Source organism: Bombina bombina, chromosome 7, assembly GCF_027579735.1.
Source record: "Bombina bombina isolate aBomBom1 chromosome 7, aBomBom1.pri, whole genome shotgun sequence".
Classification (NCBI taxonomy): domain Eukaryota; kingdom Metazoa; phylum Chordata; class Amphibia; order Anura; family Bombinatoridae; genus Bombina; species Bombina bombina.
This window is the reverse complement of record NC_069505.1, coordinates 543,693,762-543,715,376: the sequence shown is the minus strand read 5'-3', so window position 1 is coordinate 543,715,376 and position 21,615 is coordinate 543,693,762. Positions and strand designations below refer to the sequence as shown.

Sequence of the window (21,615 nt, the reverse complement as noted above, 5' to 3'; positions counted from 1 at the left end):
CAGACCCCTCTCCTCATACATATTACCTACAGCTATACAGACTCCTCTCCTCATACACATTACCTACAGCTATACAGACCCGTCTCCTCATACACATTACCTACAGCTATACAGACCCGTCTCCTCATACACATTACCTACAGCTATACAGACCCCCTCTCCTCGTACACACTACCTACAGCTATACAGACCCCTCTCCTCGTACACACTACCTACAGCATACAGACCCCTCTCCTCATACATATTACCTACAGCTATACAGACTCCTCTCCTCATACACATTACCTACAGCTATACAGACCCGTCTCCTCATACACATTACCTACAGCTATACAGACCCGTCTCCTCATACACATTACCTACAGCTATACAGACCCCTCTCCTCGTACACATTACCTACAGCTATACAGACCCCTCTCCTCGTACACATTACCTACAGCTATACAGACCCGTCTCCTCGTACACACTACCTACAGCTATACAGACCCCTCTCCTCATACACACTACCTACAGCTATACAGACCCCTCTCCTCATACACACTACCTACAGCTATACAGACCCGTCTCCTCGTACACACTACCTACAGCTATACAGACCCGTCTCCTCATACACATTACCTACAGCTATACAGACCCGTCTCCTCATACACACTACCTACAGCTATACAGACCCGTCTCCTCGTACACACTACCTACAGCTATACAGACCCGTCTCCTCATACACACTACCTACAGCTATACAGACCCGTCTCCTCATACACACTACCTACAGCTATACAGACCCGTCTCCTCGTACACACTACCTACAGCTATACAGACCCGTCTCCTCGTACACATTACCTACAGCTATACAGACCCGTCTCCTCGTACACACTACCTACAGCTATACAGACCCGTCTCCTCGTACACACCAGTGTTAATTTTGACAGCAAATTTCAATTTAGTCTTAGTTTTAGTCTTTTGACTAAAATGCCATTTTAGTTTTAGTCGTATTTTAGTCATCTGAATTGTTTTAGTTTTAGTCTAGTTTTAGTCGACTGAATTTTCAGTAGATTTTAGTCGACTAAATCCCAGTAGATTTTAGTCAACTAAAATCTAAGGGGTTTAGTTAAAGTGTAATGCGTTATTTAAACATTTCTCTGTCATTTGCAAACTGATTACATACTCCAGGAGTAAACATAACACCTGTTATTATTTATGGTATTACGGTTTAAACATGCAATACAGACACAGATTTAGCTGTTGTGATATGTAACATCTTTATTAACCCCTTAAGGACCAAGGCCATTTTTCAATTTCTTTCCCTGAAGGACCAGGGCTATTTTTAAATTTCTGCGGTGTTTGTGTTTAGCTGTAATTTTCCTCTTACTCATTTACTGTACCCATACATATTATATACCGTTTTTCTCGCCATTAAATGGACTTTCTAAAGATACCATTTTTTTCATCATATCTTATCATTTACTTTAAAAAAATGATAAAATATTAGGAAAAAATGGAAAAAAAACACACTTTTTCTAACTTTGACCCCCACAATCTGTTACACATCTACAATCACCAAAAAACACCCATGCTAAATAGTTTCTAAATTTTGTCCTGAGTTTAGAAATACCCAATGTTTACATGTTCTTTGCTTTTTTTGCAACTTATAGGGCCATAAATACAAGTAGCACTTTGCTATTTCCAAACCACTTTTTTTCAAAATTAGCGCTAGTTACATTGGAACACTGATATCTTTCAGGAATCCCTGATTAACCCTTGACATGTATATATTTTTTTTTAGAAGACATCCCAAAGTATTGATCTAGGCCCATTTTGGTATATTTCATGCCACCATTTCACCACCAAATGCAATCAAATAAAAAAAATTGTTCACTTTTTCCCAAATATTTTCCCAAACTTTAGGTTTCTCACTGAAATTATTTACAAACAACTTGTGCAATTATGGCATAAATGGTTGTAAATGCTTCTCTGGGATCCCCTTTGTTCAGAAATAGCAGACATATATGACTTTGGCGTTGCTTTTTGGTAATTAGAAGGCCGCTAAATGCCACTGCGCATCACACGTGTATTATGCCCAGCAGTGAAGGGGTTAATTAGGGAGCATGTAGGGAGCGTCTAGGGTTAATTTTAGCTTTAGTGTAGTAGACAACCACAAGTATTGATCTAGGCCCATCTTGGTATATTTCATGCTACCATTTCACCGCTAAATGCGATCAAATAAAAAAAAAAACGTAAAATTTTTCACAATTTTAGGTTTCTCACTGAAATTATTTACAAACAACTTTTCAAAGTATGGCATAAATGATTGTAAATGCTTCTCTGGGATCCCCTTTGTTCAGAAATAGCAGACATATATGGCTTTGGTGTTGCTTTTTGGTAATAATAAGGCCGCTAAATGCTGCTGCGCATCACATGTGTATTATGGCTAGCAGTTAAGGGGTTAATTAGGGAGCTTGTAGGGAGCTTGCAGGGTTAATTTTAGCTTTAGTGTAGAGATCAGCCTCCCACCTGACACAGACTCCCTGATCCCTCCCAAACAGCTCCCTTCCCTCCCCCACCCCACAATTGTCCCCGCCATCTTAAGTACTGGCAGAAAGTCTGCCAGTACTAAAATAAAAGGTATATTTAAAAAAAAAATTAAAAAATTGTATTGCATATTTACATATGCAGCTGTGTAGGACCCCCCCTTAGCCCCCAACCTCCCTGATCCCCCCCAAACAGCTCTCTAACCCTTCACCTCTACCTTACTGGGAGCCATCTTGGTTACTGGCAGCTGTCTGCCAGTACCCTGTTTTCAAATACAAATGTGTTTTTTTTTAATTTTTTTTTATTTTTTCTGTAGTGTAGCTTCCCCCCCCCCCCCCCCCCCCCCCCACAGACCAATTACCCACCCGCTCCCAGATCCCTTAGGATTTTATCCCCCCTTACTGCCACTCATATAGCATGTATTTGCTGTAGTGTAGTGGTTCCCACCCGCTCCCTCCCCGTGCACGCGCCCGCCCGCCCCCCCCCTGTGCACGCGCGCCCTCCCGACTATCCCGCCCCCGATCCCGCCCCCTCTCTCTTCAGTTTTTCATCGATGGCCGCCCACCCGCCTCCCACGGTCAGCTCCCACCCACCAACGATTGCGGCCATCGATGCCGGTGCAGAGAGGGCCACAGAGTGGCTCTCTCTGCATCGGATGGGGGAAAAAGGTTATTGCAGGATGCCTCGATATCGAGGCATCACTGCAATAACCGTAAAGCGGCTGGAAGCGATCAGGATCGCTTCCAGCCGCTTTAATCCCCAAAGTCGTACAGGGTACGTCGCTGGTCTTTAAAGACCAGGTTGTGTGCGAAGTACCCTGTACGACTCGTGTCGTTAAGGGGTTAAACTTAAAATTAAATAAAACCAAGTTTCATAAACAAACAGAAGTGCAACTTTAAAATATATTAAAAAAAAACCTGTAAACTGTATTGGCTAAATTGAACATATTACCCAAGATAAAACCTTTAACAGTTCTCTGTTAATAATTAAAACAGGTATCAAGTAACTCAAAACAACAAAATGTTTCTGCAGATAGCACAGGCACAGCAAAACTTAAACCCATACTTGTGGGTTATGCTTATTTCTATAGGAAGAATCAATTGATTGTTCACAGATTCGAAAAAGTTTCGGCAACGATATTAGCACTGCTCTAGAACTTCCAAACTCATTATATACTCCTGGAGTAAAGGTTTATTAACCTGTTTTTATTTATGGTATTAAGGTTTGAACGTGCAATACCGATTTAACTGTTGTGGTATATAACATGTCTTTATTTATCTTAAAATGTAATAAAATTAAGTTTCGTAAATTTTACAAAAGAGCAGTAATTAGATATGGATTGATTATAACAGCTTGCATAAAATGTTTTTGTCAGCAAATTTTGATTTAGTTTTAGTCATAGTCTTTTGACTAAAATGTCATTTTGATTTAGTTTTAGTCATAGTCTTTTGACTAAAATGTCATTTTGACTTAGTTTTAGTCATAGTCTTTTGACTAAAATGTAATTTTAGTCGTATTTTAGTCATCAGAATTTCTTTAGTTTTATAGTCATTTTAGTCTAGTTTTAGTCGACGAAATTAACACTGGTACACACTACCTACAGCTATACAGACCCGTCTCCTCATACACATTACCTACAGCTATACAGACCCGTCTCCTCATACATATTACCTACAGCTATACAGACCCGTCTCCTCATACACATTAAAAAAGGAGAAAGAATGATTGGGATAGCGCTGTGCAGCTGCGAGTCTTATAGAGTAAAAATAGATAAATGTTAGTTTGAATCTATTTATATCCGCATATAAGGGTGTCCCTATTTAGGTTGTCCAACTTTACGATTTTTATTTTGGTATCTAAAGATCTCCAGTTAGTTTGGATTATATAAGCTGGATGATAGAGTATTTACTATATTTCTAGAAGTGGTCTTGTGTCCTATGTTTTTATATGTATATTTACAAATATTATCATAAAAAATGATGCATAATTATAAAAAAAGGTTGCTTATGAAGAAAGAGGAGCAAGTGCTTTAAGATATATGTATTTTATTCCTATACAAATAGGGTACTTATCATAAAATAGTAAACAATAAAATCTAGCACATAGATGCCGGCATCTAGATTTAAAAAACAGTTTCAGTTTGAAATTTGTACTTCTTTTATTCTATCAGTATTACTGCTAGTTTGGGACTATACCCGTGGTTTTAAGAAAGCAGCTCTGATTGGCAACACTTGATAAACAACAATAGGTTTCTATTCCTTGACACACATGTATCGTATATTGTGTGGTTACAATTACAATTTTTCAGTGCAGATCTAGTTGTACAATATATTAGCTAGGTTAAATGTGAATACCACGTATTTCTGCTTAGACAGCGTTATTCCAGGTCTATGGTGGTTATTTACTGCAGTAAATGGTAGATAGTGAATTTATCTGTCATATATACGTGTATACGTGTATAAGCAGATTGTCTCTTGTTATAAAAACCTTTTTATATTGTCCATATTCTGGATCTCCTCCGTTAAAGTTGTGACCGGCCGGTCCTTTGGTGAAGTAGTTCCGTATGTTTTCCCTTGTTTTCTGTCTTTGGGTTTAAGATCCTGGTTCTTCCGGTGTTTCTTGATCCAATTGTGGATTTTTCTCCTTGTGTCTGTGTAGCCCTTAAGCTAGGTGATTGAGGCTGGAACGGTTACTGGATCCTTGGATAGGAATTGCACATATGGAGTCTGTCCCTGGAAAGTGGGATATGGCTCGATGTACATAGTGCAGTTTGGAGGGTCCAGCAGTTCTACATGTCTCTGTAAAGTCGTATCACTAGCTTTACAGAGAAATGTTCAGAGTTGGTTGTTACTATAATACTTACTGGAACAAGTAGCAAACCCAGAAGCCAAAGGACAGCTAGTGATACGACTTTACAGAGACATGTAGAACTGCTGGACCCTCCAAACTGCACTATGTACATCGAGCCATATCCCACTTTCCAGGGACAGACTCCATATGTGCAATTCCTATCCAAGGATCCAGTAACCGTTCCAGCCTCAATCACCTAGCTTAAGGGCTACACAGACACAAGGAGAAAAATCCACAATTGGATCAAGAAACACCGGAAGAACCAGGATCTTAAACCCAAAGACAGAAAACAAGGGAAAACATACGGAACTACTTCACCAAAGGACCGGCCGGTCACAACTTTAACGGAGGAGATCCAGAATATGGACAATATAAAAAGGTTTTTATAACAAGAGACAATCTGCTTATACACGTATACACGTATATATGACAGATAAATTCACTATCTACCATTTACTGCAGTAAATAACCACCATAGACCTGGAATAACGCTGTCTAAGCAGAAATACGTGGTATTCACATTTAACCTAGCTAATATATTGTACAACTAGATCTGCACTGAAAAATTGTAATTGTAACCACACAATATACGATACATGTGTGTCAAGGAATAGAAACCTATTGTTGTTTATCAAGTGTTGCCAATCAGAGCTGCTTTCTTAAAACCACGGGTATAGTCCCAAACTAGCAGTAATACTGATAGAATAAAAGAAGTACAAATTTCAAACTGAAACTGTTTTTTAAATCTAGATGCCGGCATCTATGTGCTAGATTTTATTGTTTACTATTTTATGATAAGTACCCTATTTGTATAGGAATAAAATACATATATCTTAAAGCACTTGCTCCTCTTTCTTCATAATCAACCTTTTTTTATAATTATGCATCATTTTTTATGATAATATTTGTAAATATACATATAAAAACATAGGACACAAGACCACTTCTAGAAATATAGTAAATACTCTATCATCCAGCTTATATAATCCAAACTAACTGGAGATCTTTAGATACCAAAATAAAAATCGTAAAGTTGGACAACCTAAATAGGGACACCCTTATATGCGGATATAAATAGATTCAAACTAACATTTATCTATTTTTACTCTATAAGACTCGCAGCTGCACAGCGCTATCCCAATCATTCTTTCTCCTTTTTTAAACTCAGGTGATAGTCTTTTTGAGGTTACATCACCATTTGGGATTAGCTAAGAGTCTGAGTGTAGAATCTTTGTATTAACTCTAATCCTCATACACATTACCTACAGCTATACAGACCCGTCTCCTCATACACATTACCTACAGCTATACAGACCCGTCTCCTCATACACATTACCTACAGCTATACAGACTCGTCTCCTCATACACATTACCTACAGCTATACAGACCCGTCTCCTCATACACATTATCTACAGCTATATACAGACTCCTCTCCTCATACACATTATCTACAGCTATATACAGACCCCTCTCCTCATACACATTATCTACAGCTATATACAGACCCGTCTCCTCATACACACTACCTACAGCTATACAGACCCGTCTCCTCATACACATTACCTACAGCTATATACAGACCCGTCTCCTCATACACATTACCTACAGCTATACAGACCCGTCTCCTCATACACATTATCTACAGCTATATACAGACTCCTCTCCTCATACACATTATCTACAGCTATATACAGACCCCTCTCCTCATACACATTATCTACAGCTATATACAGACCCGTCTCCTCATACACACTACCTACAGCTATACAGACCCGTCTCCTCATACACATTACCTACAGCTATATACAGACCCCTCTCCTCATACACATTACCTACAGCTATACAGACCCGTCTCCTCATACACATTACCTACAGCTATACAGACCCGTCTCCTCATACACATTACCTACAGCTATACAGACCCGTCTCCTCATACATACTACCTACAGCTATACAGACCCCTCTCTCCTCGTACACACTACCTACAGCATACAGACCCCTCTCCTCATACACATTACCTACAGCTATACAGACCTGTCTCCTCATACACATTACCTACAGCTATACAGACCCGTCTCCTCATACACATTACCTACAGCTATACACACCCCTCTCCTCGTACACACTACCTACAGCTATACAGACCCGTCTCCTCGTACACATTACCTACAGCTATACAGACCCGTCTCCTCATACACATTACCTACAGCTATACAGACCCGTCTCCTCATACACATTACCTACAGCTATACAGACCCGTCTCCTCATACACATTACCTACAGCTATACAGACCCGTCTCCTCATACACATTACCTACAGCTATACAGACCCGTCTCCTCATACACATTACCTACAGCTATACAGACCCGTCTCCTCATACACATTACCTATAGCTATACAGACCCGTCTCCTCATACGCATTACCTACAGCTATACAGACTCCTCTCCTCATACACATTACCTACAGCTATACAGACCCCTCTCCTCATACACATTACCTACAGCTATACAGACCCCTCTCCTCATACACATTACCTACAGCTATACAGGTCTTCCCCTCATACATATTACCTACAGCTATATACAGACCCGTCTCCTCATACACATTACCTACAGCTATACAGACCAGTCTCCTCATACACTTTACCTACAGCTATACAGACCCCTCTCCTCATACACATTACCTACAGCTATACAGACCCCTCTCCTCATACACTTTACCTACAGGCTGCAGCTATACAGACCCGTCTCCTCATACACATTACCTACAGCTATACAGACCAGTCTCCTCATACACTTTACCTACAGCTATACAGACCCCTCTCCTCATACACATTACCTACAGCTATACAGACCCCTCTCCTCATACACTTTACCTACAGGCTGCAGCTATACAGACCCGTCTCCTCATGCACATTACCTACAGCTATACAGACCCGTCTCCTCATACACTTTACCTACAGCTATACAGACCCCTCTCCTCATACACATTACCTACAGCTATACAGACCCCTCTCCTCATACACATTACCTACAGCTATACAGACCCCTCTCCTCATACACAATACCTACAGCTATACAGACCCCTCCCCTCATACACATTACCTACAGCTATACGGACCCCTCCCCTCATACATATTACCTACAGCTATACAGACCTGTCTCCTCATACACATTACCTACAGCTATACAGACCCGTCTCCTCATACACATTACCTACAGCTATACAGGTCTTCCCCTCATACATATTACCTACAGCTATACAGACCCGTCTCCTCATACACATTACCTACAGCTATACAGACCCCTATCCTCATACACATTACCTACAGCTATACAGACCCCTATCCTCATACACAATACCTACAGCTATACAGACCCCTCCCCTCATACACATTACCTACAGCTATACGGACCCCTCCCCTCATACATATTACCTACAGCTATACAGACCTGTCTCCTCATACACATTACCTACAGCTATACAGACCCCTCCCCTCATACACAATACCTACAGCTATACAGACCCCTCCCCTCATACACAATACCTACAGCTATACAGACCCCTCCCCTCATACACATTACCTACAGCTATACAGACCCCTATCCTCATACACAATACCTACAGCTATACAGACCCCTCCCCTCATACACAATACCTACAGCTATACAGACCCCTCCCCTCATACACATTACCTACAGCTATACGGACCCCTCCCCTCATACACATTACCTACAGCTATACAGACCCCTCCCCTCATACACATTACCTACAGCTATACAGACCCCTCCCCTCATACACAGCACCGACCGCTATAAAGACCCCTCCCCTCATACACATTACCTACAGCTATACAGACCCGTCTCCTCATACACATTACCTACAGCTATACAGACCACTCTCCTCATACACAGCACCGACAGCTATAAAGACCCCTCCCCTCATACACAGCACCGACAGCTATAAAGACCCCTCCCCTCATACACAGTACCTACAGCTATACAGACCCCTCACCTTAAAAACACTACATACAGCTATACAGACCCCTCACCTTAAAAACACTACATACAGCTATACAGACTAGGGCTGAGCGATATGGGCAAAAAAAAAAAAATCATTGCAATTTAATTGTGAGTTTCATCTTAATTTTTCAATAAAAAATGTATTTAAGACTACAGAATCTTAATGTACATGTTTCTCAATGTCCAATACACCCTGGGAGAATAAAAATTCAAACCACAATATATATATTCATAACCTACAGTATTATTTTATTACACTTTGAGTATGCATTTAACTTGCAGCACTAATGTTCTATTAATTAATAAGCAAGCTTCATAAAATACAGTAATATTCTTAGTTCCAGAGTGAGCAATCTCTGTGCCTGTAGAAATATTGCAAGTAATCATGCTCCATAGCATGCAGTAATATTCTATTTTGTAAGATAAATTCGAATACTATACAGATATGCTAGATGTTAACAACAAAATGTATAGAATGACTAGAATAGAGCACAATACTCCCCTCTTAGATGACCGCAGCCTTCTAACAGTCTCTCCCAAAGGACTGTGAGTAGAATAATGGAAATGGAATATAGAGGCGCTGGTCTTTGGTCCTTCTGTGTGTTGTTGTGCACACTGAGGAAAGAAACTTAACTTGTGATTCGCAGGAGTTAACAACAAATAATGTGCAGTATACTTACTCCGAAAACTTACTCTACGCGTTTCAACAACTAAAATCGTCTTTATCAAGAGCAGTAAAACAAACAGATAGACGATTTTAGTCGTCGAAACGCGTAGAGCCAAAAGAAGAGCTTTTTAATATGTTTTAATAAATATTTGTTTAATACAACAAGTATTTTTTGCTGCCTTTTTGGAAGTATTTTCAAGCTATAAACCACATCTGAGGAGCCGGATTCCGAATTATTCGGAGTGAGTATATTGCACTTTATATAATTTGTGAGATACAATCACCTGCAGTGAAATTTCCATTTTCTGCAGATACTAAAGCATAATATGGGAAAATCAGGCTATAGATCCATATGAAGAAGCTGAACTCTGAAATTTTCGGAGTAAGTATACTGCACATTATTTGTTGTTAACTCCTGCGAATCACAAGTTAAGTTTCTTTCCTCAGTGTGCACAACAACACACAGAAGGACCAAAGACCAGCGCCTCTATATCCAATTTCCATATTCTATTTTGTGCAGTGCAGTATATCATACAGGGAGTGCAGAATTATTAGGCAAGTTGTATTTTTGAGGATTCATTTTATTATTGAACAACAACCATGTTCTCAATGAACCCAAAAAACTCATTAATATCAAAGCTGAATAGTTTTGGAAGTAGTTTTTAGTTTGTTTTTAGTTATAGCTATTTTAGGGGGATATCTGTGTGTGCAGGTGACTATTACTGTGCATAATTATTAGGCAACTTAACAAAAAACAAATATATACCCATTTCAATTATTTATTTTTACCAGTGAAACCAATATAACATCTCAACATTCACAAATATACATTTCTGACATTCAAAAACAAAACAAAAACAAATCAGTGACCAATATAGCCACCTTTCTTTGCAAGGACACTCAAAAGCCTGCCATCCATGGATTCTGTCAGTGTTTTGATCTGTTCACATCAACATTGCGTGCAGCAGCAACCACAGCCTCCCAGGCACTGTTCAGAGAGGTGTACTGTTTTCCCTCCTTGTAAATCTCACATTTGATGATGGACCACAGGTTCTCAATGGGGTTCAGATCAGGTGAACAAGGAGGCCATGTCATTAGATTTTCTTCTTTTATACCCTTTCTTGCCAGCCACGCTGTGGAGTACTTGGACGCGTGTGATGGAGCATTGTCCTGCATGAAAATCATGTTTTTCTTGAAGGATGCAGACTTCTTCCTGTACCACTGCTTGAAGAAGGTGTCTTCCAGAAACTGGCAGTAGGACTGGGAGTTGAGCTTGACTCCATCCTCAACCCAAAAAGGCCCCACAAGCTCATCTTTGATGATACCAGCCCAAACCAGTACTCCACCTCCACCTTGCTGGCGTCTGAGTCAGACTGGAGCTCTCTGCCCTTTACCAATCCAGCCACGGGCCCATCCATCTGGCCCATCAAGACTCACTCTCATTTCATCAGTCCATAAAACCTTAGAAAAATCAGTCTTGAGATATTTCTTGGCCCAGTCTTGACATTTCAGCTTGTGTGTCTTGTTCAGTGGTGGTCGTCTTTCAGCCTTTCTTACCTTGGCCATGTCTCTGAGTATTGCACACCTTGTGCTTTTGGGCACTCCAGTGATGTTGCAGCTCTGAAATATGGCCAAACTGGTGGCAAGTGGCATCTTGGCAGCTGCACGCTTGACTTTTCTCAGTTCATGGGCAGTTATTTTGCGCCTTGGTTTTTCCACACGCTTCTTGCGACCCTGTTGACTATTTTGAATGAATCGCTTGATTGTTCGATAATCACGCTTCAGAAGCTTTGCAATTTTAAGAGTGCTGCATCCCTCTGCAAGATATCTCACTATTTTTTACTTTTCTGAGCCTGTCAAGTCCTTCTTTTGACCCATTTTCCCAAAGGAAAGGAAGTTGCCTAATAATTATGCACACCTGATATAGGGTGTTGATGTCATTAGACCACACCCCTTCTCATTACAGAGATGCACATCACCTAATATGCTTAATTGGTAGTAGGCTTTCGAGCCTATACAGCTTGGAGTAAGACAACATGCATAAAGAGGATGATGTGGTCAAAATACTCATTTGCCTAATAATTCTGCACTCCCTGTATAAGAGAATGGACAAACAAAAAGGGCACTGCATTGCATAGAGAATATGTGGGGTAAAATGATTAGAGAGACCTAGCACTGCACCCACAAATCAGCAACAGTACTAATCAGTTATATAAAATGCGAGTAAGCTCTATACTCTGCAGTAATGTCTCTATAGCAAACAATAAAAGTGTAAAGTAAGCCAGCTGAGCTTTATAGTTTGCAGTATGATTCTAATGCAGAGGAGACAAGCTCTTTATCTTGCAATGGTGACCTATGCCAAGTGAGTCCCACTACACAACACTACCACAGTCACTCACCGGCCCCCCAAGCAGTGTTTTCTTGTCCAGTGCAGCAGCAAGCACAGCAGCTCCCTCCCACCATGAATAGAAAGCTGGCCAGCAGGATGCACGTTCTGCACGCTGGCCAGATTTCTATTCATGGTGGGTGGGAGCCGCTGTCCTTGCTGCTGCACCGGACAAGAAAACGCTGCTAGTCCATTCAGCACTGCATGGCCGGCTATCTCTCCAGCTAGATCCGACACGGCTGCCACTCCCCTCAGCCTGAGCTCAGTCAGTCACCATGTGCTAGTACAGCACTGGTAAGTCACTGCCACCCCCCTTAACCGCATGTGGCCACCACGGAGCCCTCCTGTAGGTCATAGGTGACATCATAGTGGGCGGAGTTATAAATCACGTAGTCTCGCTGTTTTTAAATCGCATATGCGATTAATCGTGCAGCTTTAATACAGACCCCCACTCCTCATACACAGTACATACAGCTATACAGACCCCCTCCCTCATACACACTAGCTACAGCTATACAGACCCCTCCCTCATACACACTAGCTACAGCTATACAGACCCCTCCTCCTCATATATACTACCTACAGCTATACAGACCCCTCCCCTAATACACACTATCTACAGCTATACATAACCCTCCCCTCATACACACTACCTACAGCTATACAGACCCACCCCCCTCATAGACACTACCTACAACTATACAGACCCCTCCCCTATACACACTACATACAGCTATACAGACCCCTCCCCTATACACACGACCTGCAGCTATACAGACCCCTCCTCTATACACACGACCTGCAGCTATACAGACCCCTCCTCTATACACACGACCTGCAGCTATACAGACCCCTCCCCTATACACACTACCTACAGCTATACAGACCCCTCCCCTATACACACTACCTACAGCTATACAGACCCCTCCCCTATACACACTACCTACAGCTATACAGACCCCTCCCCTATACACACTACCTACAGCTATACAGACCCCTCCCCTATACACACTACCTACAGCTATACAGACCCCTCCCCTATACACACTACCTACAGCTATACAGACCCCTCCCCTTTACACACTACCTACAGCTATACAGACCCCTCCCCTTTACACACTACCTACAGCTATACAGACCCCCTCCCCTATACACACTACCTACAGCTATAAAGGCCCCTCCCCATACACTACCTAAAACTTTACAGACCCCTCCCCCACACTAATTAAAGCTATACACACACAACCTTCCCCATTTACATATATACAAACCCTCCTCTACTCCCATACTACTCACATAGCCCCTTCCCCCACAGACAATATACAACTATACACACATTGTAAGCAGTCAGTCTCCCCTGCAGCTCCGCATAATGTACCGTTATTGCCCAGCTTACGGTGTCAGTAAGGTCAGGAGGCCGAGGGGAGCACACAATGCCGGGTCCGCCATTCTTAAAGTGACCACTCTCAGGATGACAGGTACACATTGCACGGACACATCACCGTGAGCCGTTCCATTAGCGCCCTTCACGTAGACACTACCGCCCTACCCCAACTAGCCACGGTGACCGGCAAATACACTTAGAACCGGGGATAACATAGTCACATGCAGCACTCCGCCCCTTCAGTGCGCCCAGTGTCCGCTACATGAGGCGTCACAGCGCATGGCATCCTGGGAATTGTAGTTCTGCTCATTGGAGTGCTCTTCACTCAATGAATGACGTATACCTACAGCCAGATGCCATACAGATGCTTGCTACCCTGTCTGATGCATGCACACACATGTCCCTAGGGAACTGACTCTGTGCCTTATTGCCTGTGCATGCATTAGACAGGGCAGCACATGTATATACATTATGTGTGAGTATGATACTATGTGATGGGAAATGCCTGGTGCCAGTTGAAGAAATGTAGATTACAGATTCAGACCATAACCCCATAGCCTGAAAATAAAATGTACATTGTAAGCAGGTGGCCAGAAATGTCAATACCAGACAGGAAGTCAATCAATCTGTCTACTTATCTACAGACCTTCCAAATGTCCTTATTTGAAAGGGAAAGCCCCTGATTCTGAACTCTGTCCCTCTGAGACAGCCATATGTCACTCTTTCCAGAATTTCCCTTAGCCCCACTATCATCTATGTATCAATCATCTATTATCTATTGATTATCTATCTATCTATCATCTATATATTGATCATCTATCTATCATTTAGCATCTATGTATCGATCATCTATTATCTATCTATCTATCTATCTATCTATCTATCTATCTATCTATCTATCTATCTATCTATCTATCGATTATCTGTCTATTATCTATCAATCATCTATCTATCATCTATCCATCATCTATCCATCTATCGATCAATCTATCTATTTAGCGATAATCTATCATCTATCTATCCAGGGGCGTATCATGGCCTAGGCACACAAGGCATGGGCCTAGAGCGGCAGATTTTGGGGGGGGGGGGGGTGGCAGACCCAGCTGATTATATGCCTGCAGTTCATAGGGGAACTAGGAGAGCACACATGCTTTCTTAAAAGATTAGACGCATTTTTTTAAATGTTTAATATGGAAATTATTTTTTATATGTTTCAATTGTGGCCGTCTGGGGGAGAGAGCTGTAATAGTTATTTAGTACGGGTGGCGGGAGTTAGTGTCAGGAGCGGGAGCATCTCAGTCTGTGGCTTGTGACTGAGAGGATTGCAGAGGGACAGAGTCGGAGCCCACAGCAGTAAGGTAAGTAGGCTTTTGCTTTAGAAAGCAAACATCACTACACCATTCCATGCCCTCCCTGCCGTTCCAGCAAACAGCAACTCAGTGACTGGCAGTGACCGACAGGCTCAGCAGTGGATCTCTCTCCCCCTTTGCTTTCCCTGATGTGAGTATGTGAGTTATTTACATCCTGAAGAGACTGACGGCTAGATTTGGAGTTTTGTCGGTAACGACCCGAAAAACTAACGCCGGCTTTTTTCTGGCCGCACCATAAAAATAACTCTGGTATTGAGAGTCCACATAAAGGCTGCGTTAGGCTCCAAAAAAGGAGCGTAGAGCATTTTTAACGCAGCTTCAACTCTCGATACCAGAGTTGCTTACGGACGTGGCCAGCCTCAAAAACGTGCTCGTGCACGATTCCCCCATAGGAAACAATGGGGCTGTTTGAGCTGAAAAAAAAACCTAACACCTGCAAAAAAGCCGCGTTCAGCTCCTAACGCAGCCCCATTGTTTGCTATGCGGTAACCCTTCCTACGTCTGCACTTAACACTCTAACATGTACCCCGAGTCTAAACACCCCTAACCTTACACTTATTAACCCCTAATCTGCCGCCCCCGCTATCGCTGACCCCTGCATATTATTATTAACCCCTAATCTTCCGCTCCGTAAACCGCCGCTACTTACATTATCCCTATGTACCCCTAATCTGGTTCCCTAACATCGCCGACCCCTATATTATATTTATTAACCCCTAATCTGCCCCCCACAACGTTGCCTCCACCTGCCTACACTTATTAACCCCTAATCTGCCGAGCGGACCTGAGCGCTACTATAATAAAGTTATTAACCCCTAATCCGCCTCACTAACCCTATAATAAATAGTATTAACCCCTAATCTGCCCTCCCTAACATCGCCGACACCTAACTTCAATTATTAACCCCTAATCTGCCGACCGGAGCTCACCGCTACTATAATAAATGTATTAACCCCTAAAGCTAAGTCTAACCCTAACACTAACACCCCCCTAAATTAAATATAATTTTAATCTAACGAAATTAATTATCTCTTATTAAAAAAATTATTCCTATTTAAATCTAAATACTTACCTGTAAAATAAATCCTAATATAACTACAATATAAATTATAATTATATTATAGCTATTTTAGGATTAATATTTATTTTACAGGTAACTTTGTATTTATTTTAACCAGGTACAATAGCTATTAAATAGTTAAGAACTATTTAATAGCTAAAATAGTTAAAATAATTACAAATTTACCTGTAAAAGAAATCCTAACCTAAGTTACAATTAAAACTAACACTATACTATCAATAAATTAATTAAATAAACTACCTACAATTACCTACAATTAACCTAACACTACACTATCAATAAATTAATTAAATACAATTCCTACAAATAAATACAATTAAATAAACTTGCTAAAGTACAAAAAATAAAAAAGAACTAAGTTACAAAAAATAAAAAAATATTTACAAACATCAGAAAAATATTACAACAATTTTAAACTAATTACACCTACTGTAAGCCCCCTAATAAAATAACAAAGCCCCCCAAAATAACAAAATGCCCTACCCTATTCTAAATAACTAAAGTTCAAAGCTCTTTTACCTTACCAGCCCTGAACAGGGCCCTTTGCGGGGCATGCCCCAAGAAGTTCAGCTCTTTTGCCTTTTAAAGAAAACATACAATACCCAAGCCCCCCAACATTACAACCCACCACCCACATACCCCTAATCTAACCCAAACCCCCCTTAAATAAACCTAACACTAAGCCCCTGAAGATCTTCCTACCTTGTCTTCACCATACCAGGTTCACCGATTCGTCCTGAAGAGCTCCTCCGATGTCCTAATCCAAGCCCAAGCGGGGGGCTGAAGAGGTCCATGATCCGGATGAAGTCTTCATCCAAGCGGGAGCTGAAGAGGTCCATGATACGGATGAAGTCTTCTATCAACGGCATCTTCAATCTTCTTTCTTCCGGATCCATCTTGCAGACCTCCGACGCGGAACATCCTGCTGGCCTGACGGACTAACGACGAATGACGGTTCCTTTAAGGGACGTCATCCAAGATGGCGTCCCTCGAATTCCGATTGGCTGATAGGATTCTATCAGCCAATCGGAATTAAGGTAGGAAAATTCTGATTGGCTGATGGAATCAGCCAATCAGATTCAAGTTCAATCCGATTGGCTGATTCAATCAGCCAATCAGATTGAGCTCGCAATCTATTGGCTGTTCTGATCAGCCAATAGAATGCAAGCTCAATCTGATTGGCTGATTGGATCAGCCAATCGGATTGAACTTGATTCTGATTGGCTGATTCCATCAGCCAATCAGAATATTCCTACCTTAATTCCGATTGGCTGATAGAATCCTATCAGCCAATCGGAATTCTTGGATGACGTCCCTTAAAGGAACCGTCATTCGTCGTTAGTCCGTCGGGCCAGCAGGATGTTCCGCGTCGGAGGTCTGCAAGATGGATCCGGAAGAAAGAAGATTGAAGATGCCGTTGATAGAAGACTTCATCCGGATCATGGACCTCTTCAGCTCCCGCTTGGATGAAGACTTCATCCGGATCATGGACCTCTTCAGCCCCCCGCTTGGGCTTGGATTAGGACATCGGAGGAGCTCTTCAGGACGGATCGGTGAACCTGGTATGGTGAAGACAAGGTAGGAAGATCTTCAGGGGCTTAGTGTTAGGTTTATTTAAGGGGGGTTTGGGTTAGATTAGGGGTATGTGGGTGGTGGGTTGTAATGTTGGGGGGCTTGGGTATTGTATGTTTTTTTAAAAGGCAAAAGAGCTGAACTTCTTGGGGCATGCCCCGCAAAGGGCCCTGTTCAGGGCTGGTAAGGTAAAAGAGCTTTGAACTTTAGTTATTTAGAATAGGGTAGGGCATTTTGTTATTTTGGGGGGCTTTGTTATTTTATTAGGGGGGCTTAGAGTAGGTGTAATTAGTTTAAAATTGTTGTAATATTTTTCTGATGTTTGTAAATATTTTTTTATTTTTTGTAACTTAGTTCTTTTTTATTTTTTGTACTTTAGCAAGTTTATTTAATTGTTTTTATTTGTAGGAATTGTATTTAATTAATTTATTGATAGTGTAGTGTTAGGTTAATTGTAGGTAGTTTATTTAATTAATTTATTGATAGTGTAGTGTTAGGTTAATTGTAGGTAGTTTATTTAATTAATTTATTGATAGTATAGTGTTAGTTTTAATTGTAACTTAGGTTAGGATTTCTTTTACAGGTAAATTTGTAATTATTTTAACTATTTTAGCTATTAAATAGTTCTTAACTGTTTAATAGCTATTGTACCTGGTTAAAATAAATACAAAGTTACCTGTAAAATAAATATTAATCCTAAAATAGATATAATATAAATATAATTTATATTGTAGCTATATTAGGATTTATTTTACAGGTAAGTATTTAGCTTTAAATAGGAATAATTTATTTAATAAGAGTTAATTTATTTCGTTTGATTGAAATTATATTTAACTTAGGGGGGTGTTAGTGTTAGGGTTAGACTTAGCTTTAGGGGTTAATACATTTATTAGAATAGCGGTGAGCTCCGGTCGGCAGATTAGGAGTTAATAATTGAAGTTAGGTGTCGGCGATGTTAGGGAGGGCAGATTAGGGGTTAATACTATTTATTATAGGGTTAGTGAGGCGGATTAGGGGTTAATAACTTTATTATAGTAGCGCTCAGGTCCGGTCGGCAGATTAGGGGTTAATAAGTGTAGGCATGTGGAGGCGACGTTGAGGGGGGCAGATTAGGGGTTAATAAATATAATACAGGGGTCGGCGGTGTTAGGGGCAGCAGATTAGGGGTACATAAGGATAACGTAGGTGGCGGTCGGCAGATTAGGGGTTAAAAAAAATTATTCGAGTGTCGGCGATGTGGGGGGACCTCGGTTTAGGGGTACATAGGTAGTTTATGGGTGTTAGTGTACTTTAGAGCACAGTAGTTAAGAGCTTTATAAACCGGCGTTAGCCCAGAAAGCTCTTAACTACTGACTTTTTTCCTGCGGCTGGAGTTTTGTCGTTAGATGTCTAACGCTCACTTCAGAAACGACTCTAAATACCGGAGTTAGAAAAATCCCATTGAAAAGATAGGATACGCAATTTACGTAAGGGGATCTGCGGTATGGAAAAGTCGCGGCTGAAAAGTGAGCGTTAGACCCTATTTTGAGTGACTCCAAATACCGGGGGTAGCCTAAAACCAGCGTTAGGAGCCTCTAACGCTGGTTTTCACGGCTAACGCCAAACTCCAAATCTAGGCCTGAGAGAGGTAATAGGGGAGGTCAGTGCAGTAGAATAATGTTGTTGTGAAAGTTACGTTGCCTGCCTTTCCTGCTCTTGGTCTGACCAGATAAGACCCCCTCCTCCTCCTGCTGATTTAGGTTCACTGAGTCTTACAGAGTTGCAAAACTCTGCTGTTTCTTAGGTGAGACTTCTCAGTGGGAGATACAGTATTTGTAAAAATACAGCACAATTGCCAGTTATTTTTTTAATATTATAATCATTTATATGTCTTATGGTTCAGCCACCCATATATGTATGTATATATTATGTGTGTGTACACACAGTCTCCAAATGGTGCCCCTCTTTTTAAAATGTTGGGAGGTATGATTGCAGATGTGCAGGTGGTTTGTGATATGTAAACTTTCTGATCCAAGAGCGGCTTACAGTCCAGAAGTAGTAATATGCCGCTATACAAGAAATGGAATACTCAGCTTTCACAACAAGCCTTGTTGCAAGAGCCACTTGAGAGGATGTTTTCTGAATGTCATTTGCTATTTTACCTGAAAAAGCCTTGCAGCCCATAATGATTGTTTTTAATGTTTACAGAATAAGTGTATTCAAAATTATAAATATATGAAATAAAAACAAAAATAAAGGAAAAAAGCCTCATAAAAATGCTTCTATGCCTGGGATGTGTGTAAGTGTGTGTGAATGTGTATGAGATTGTGTAAGTGTGTGTGAGAGTGTGTAAGTGTGTGTAAATGTGTATGAGAGTGTGTAAGTGTGTGTGAATGTGTATGAGAGTGTGTAAGTGTGTGTGAGAGTGTGTACGTGTGTGTAAATGTGTATGAGAGTGTGTAAGTGTGTGTGAGAGTGTGTACGTGTGTGTAAATGTGTATGAGAGTGTGTAAGTGTGTGTGAGAGTGTGTAAGTGTGTGTAAATGTGTATGAGAGTGTGTAAGTGTGTGTGAGAGTGTGTACGTGTGTGTGAATGTGTATGAGAGTGTGTAAGTGTGTGTGAGAGTGTGTACGTGTGTGTAAATGTGTATGAGAGTGTGTAAGTGTGTGTGAGAGTGTGTACGTGTGTGTAAATGTGTATGAGAGTGTGTAAGTGTGTGTGAGAGTGTGTAAATGTGTATGAGAGTGTGTAAGTGTGTGTGAGAGTGTGTAAGTGTGTGTAAATGTGTATGAGAGTGTGTAAGTGTGTGTTAGAGTGAGTACGTGTGTGTGAATGTGTATGATAGTGTGTAAGTGTGTGTGAGAGTGTGTAAGTGTGTTAATGTGTATGAGAGTGTGTAAGTGTGTGTGAGAGTGTGTAAGTGTGTGTGTATGAGAGTGTGTACGTGTGTGTGAGAGTGTGTAAATGTGTATGAAAGTGTGTAAGTGTGTGTGAGAGTGTGTACGTGTGTGTAAATGTGTATGAGAGTGTGTAAGTGTGTGTGAGAGTGAGTACGTATGTGTGAATGTGTATGAGAGTGTGTAAGTGTGTGTAAATATGTATGAGAGTGTGTAAGTGTGTGTGAGAGTGTGTAAGTGTGTGTAAATGTGTGTGTATGTGTGTGTGAATGTGTGTGAGAGTGTACGTGTGTGTGAGAGTGTGTAAATGTGTATGAGAGTGTGTATGTGTGTGTGTACGTGTGTGTGAATGTGTATGAGAGTGTGTAAGTGTGTGTGTACGTGTGTGTGAATGTGTATGAGAGTGTATAAGTGTGTGTGAGTGTGTGTAAATGTGTATGAGAGTGTGTGTGTGTGTAAGTGTGTGTAAATGTGTATGAGAGTGTGTGTGTGTGTGTGAGTGTGTAAGTGTGTGTAAATGTGTATGAGAGTGTGTAAGTGTGTGTGAGAGTGTGTACATGTGTGTAAATGTGTATGAGAGTGTGTAAGTGTGTGTGAGAGTGTGTAAGTGTGTGTAAATGTGTATGAGAGTGTGTAAGTGTGTGTGAGAGTGAGTACGTGTGTGTGAATGTGTATGAGAGTGTGTAAGTGTGTGTGAGAGTGTGTAAGTGTGTGTAAATGTGTATGAGAGTGTGTAAGTGTGTGTGAATGTGTATGAGAGTGTGTACGTGTGTGTGAGAGTGTGTACGTGTGTGTGAGAGTGTGTAAGTGTGTGTAAATGTGTATGTAAGTGTGTGTGAGAGTGTGTACGTGTGTGAGAATGTGTATGAGAGTG

The 21,615-nt window shown here is 41.0% G+C and overlaps 1 protein-coding gene across 3 annotated transcripts in view; it reads right to left on the bottom strand.

The window, feature by feature from the left end:
* Positions 1-14,078, bottom strand: part of LOC128666985 (uncharacterized) — a 59,542-nt gene extending 45,464 nt beyond the window's left edge. Inside the window, exon 1 of one of the 3 annotated variants that reach the window (XM_053721833.1) lies at positions 13,794-14,078. The gene's annotated coding sequence lies outside the window, so the exon portion shown is untranslated. The remainder of the gene's footprint in view (positions 1-13,793) is intronic. The other 2 variants (XM_053721831.1, XM_053721832.1) reach the window with 2 other exon arrangements.
* Positions 14,079-21,615: the final 7,537 nt, after the last annotated feature.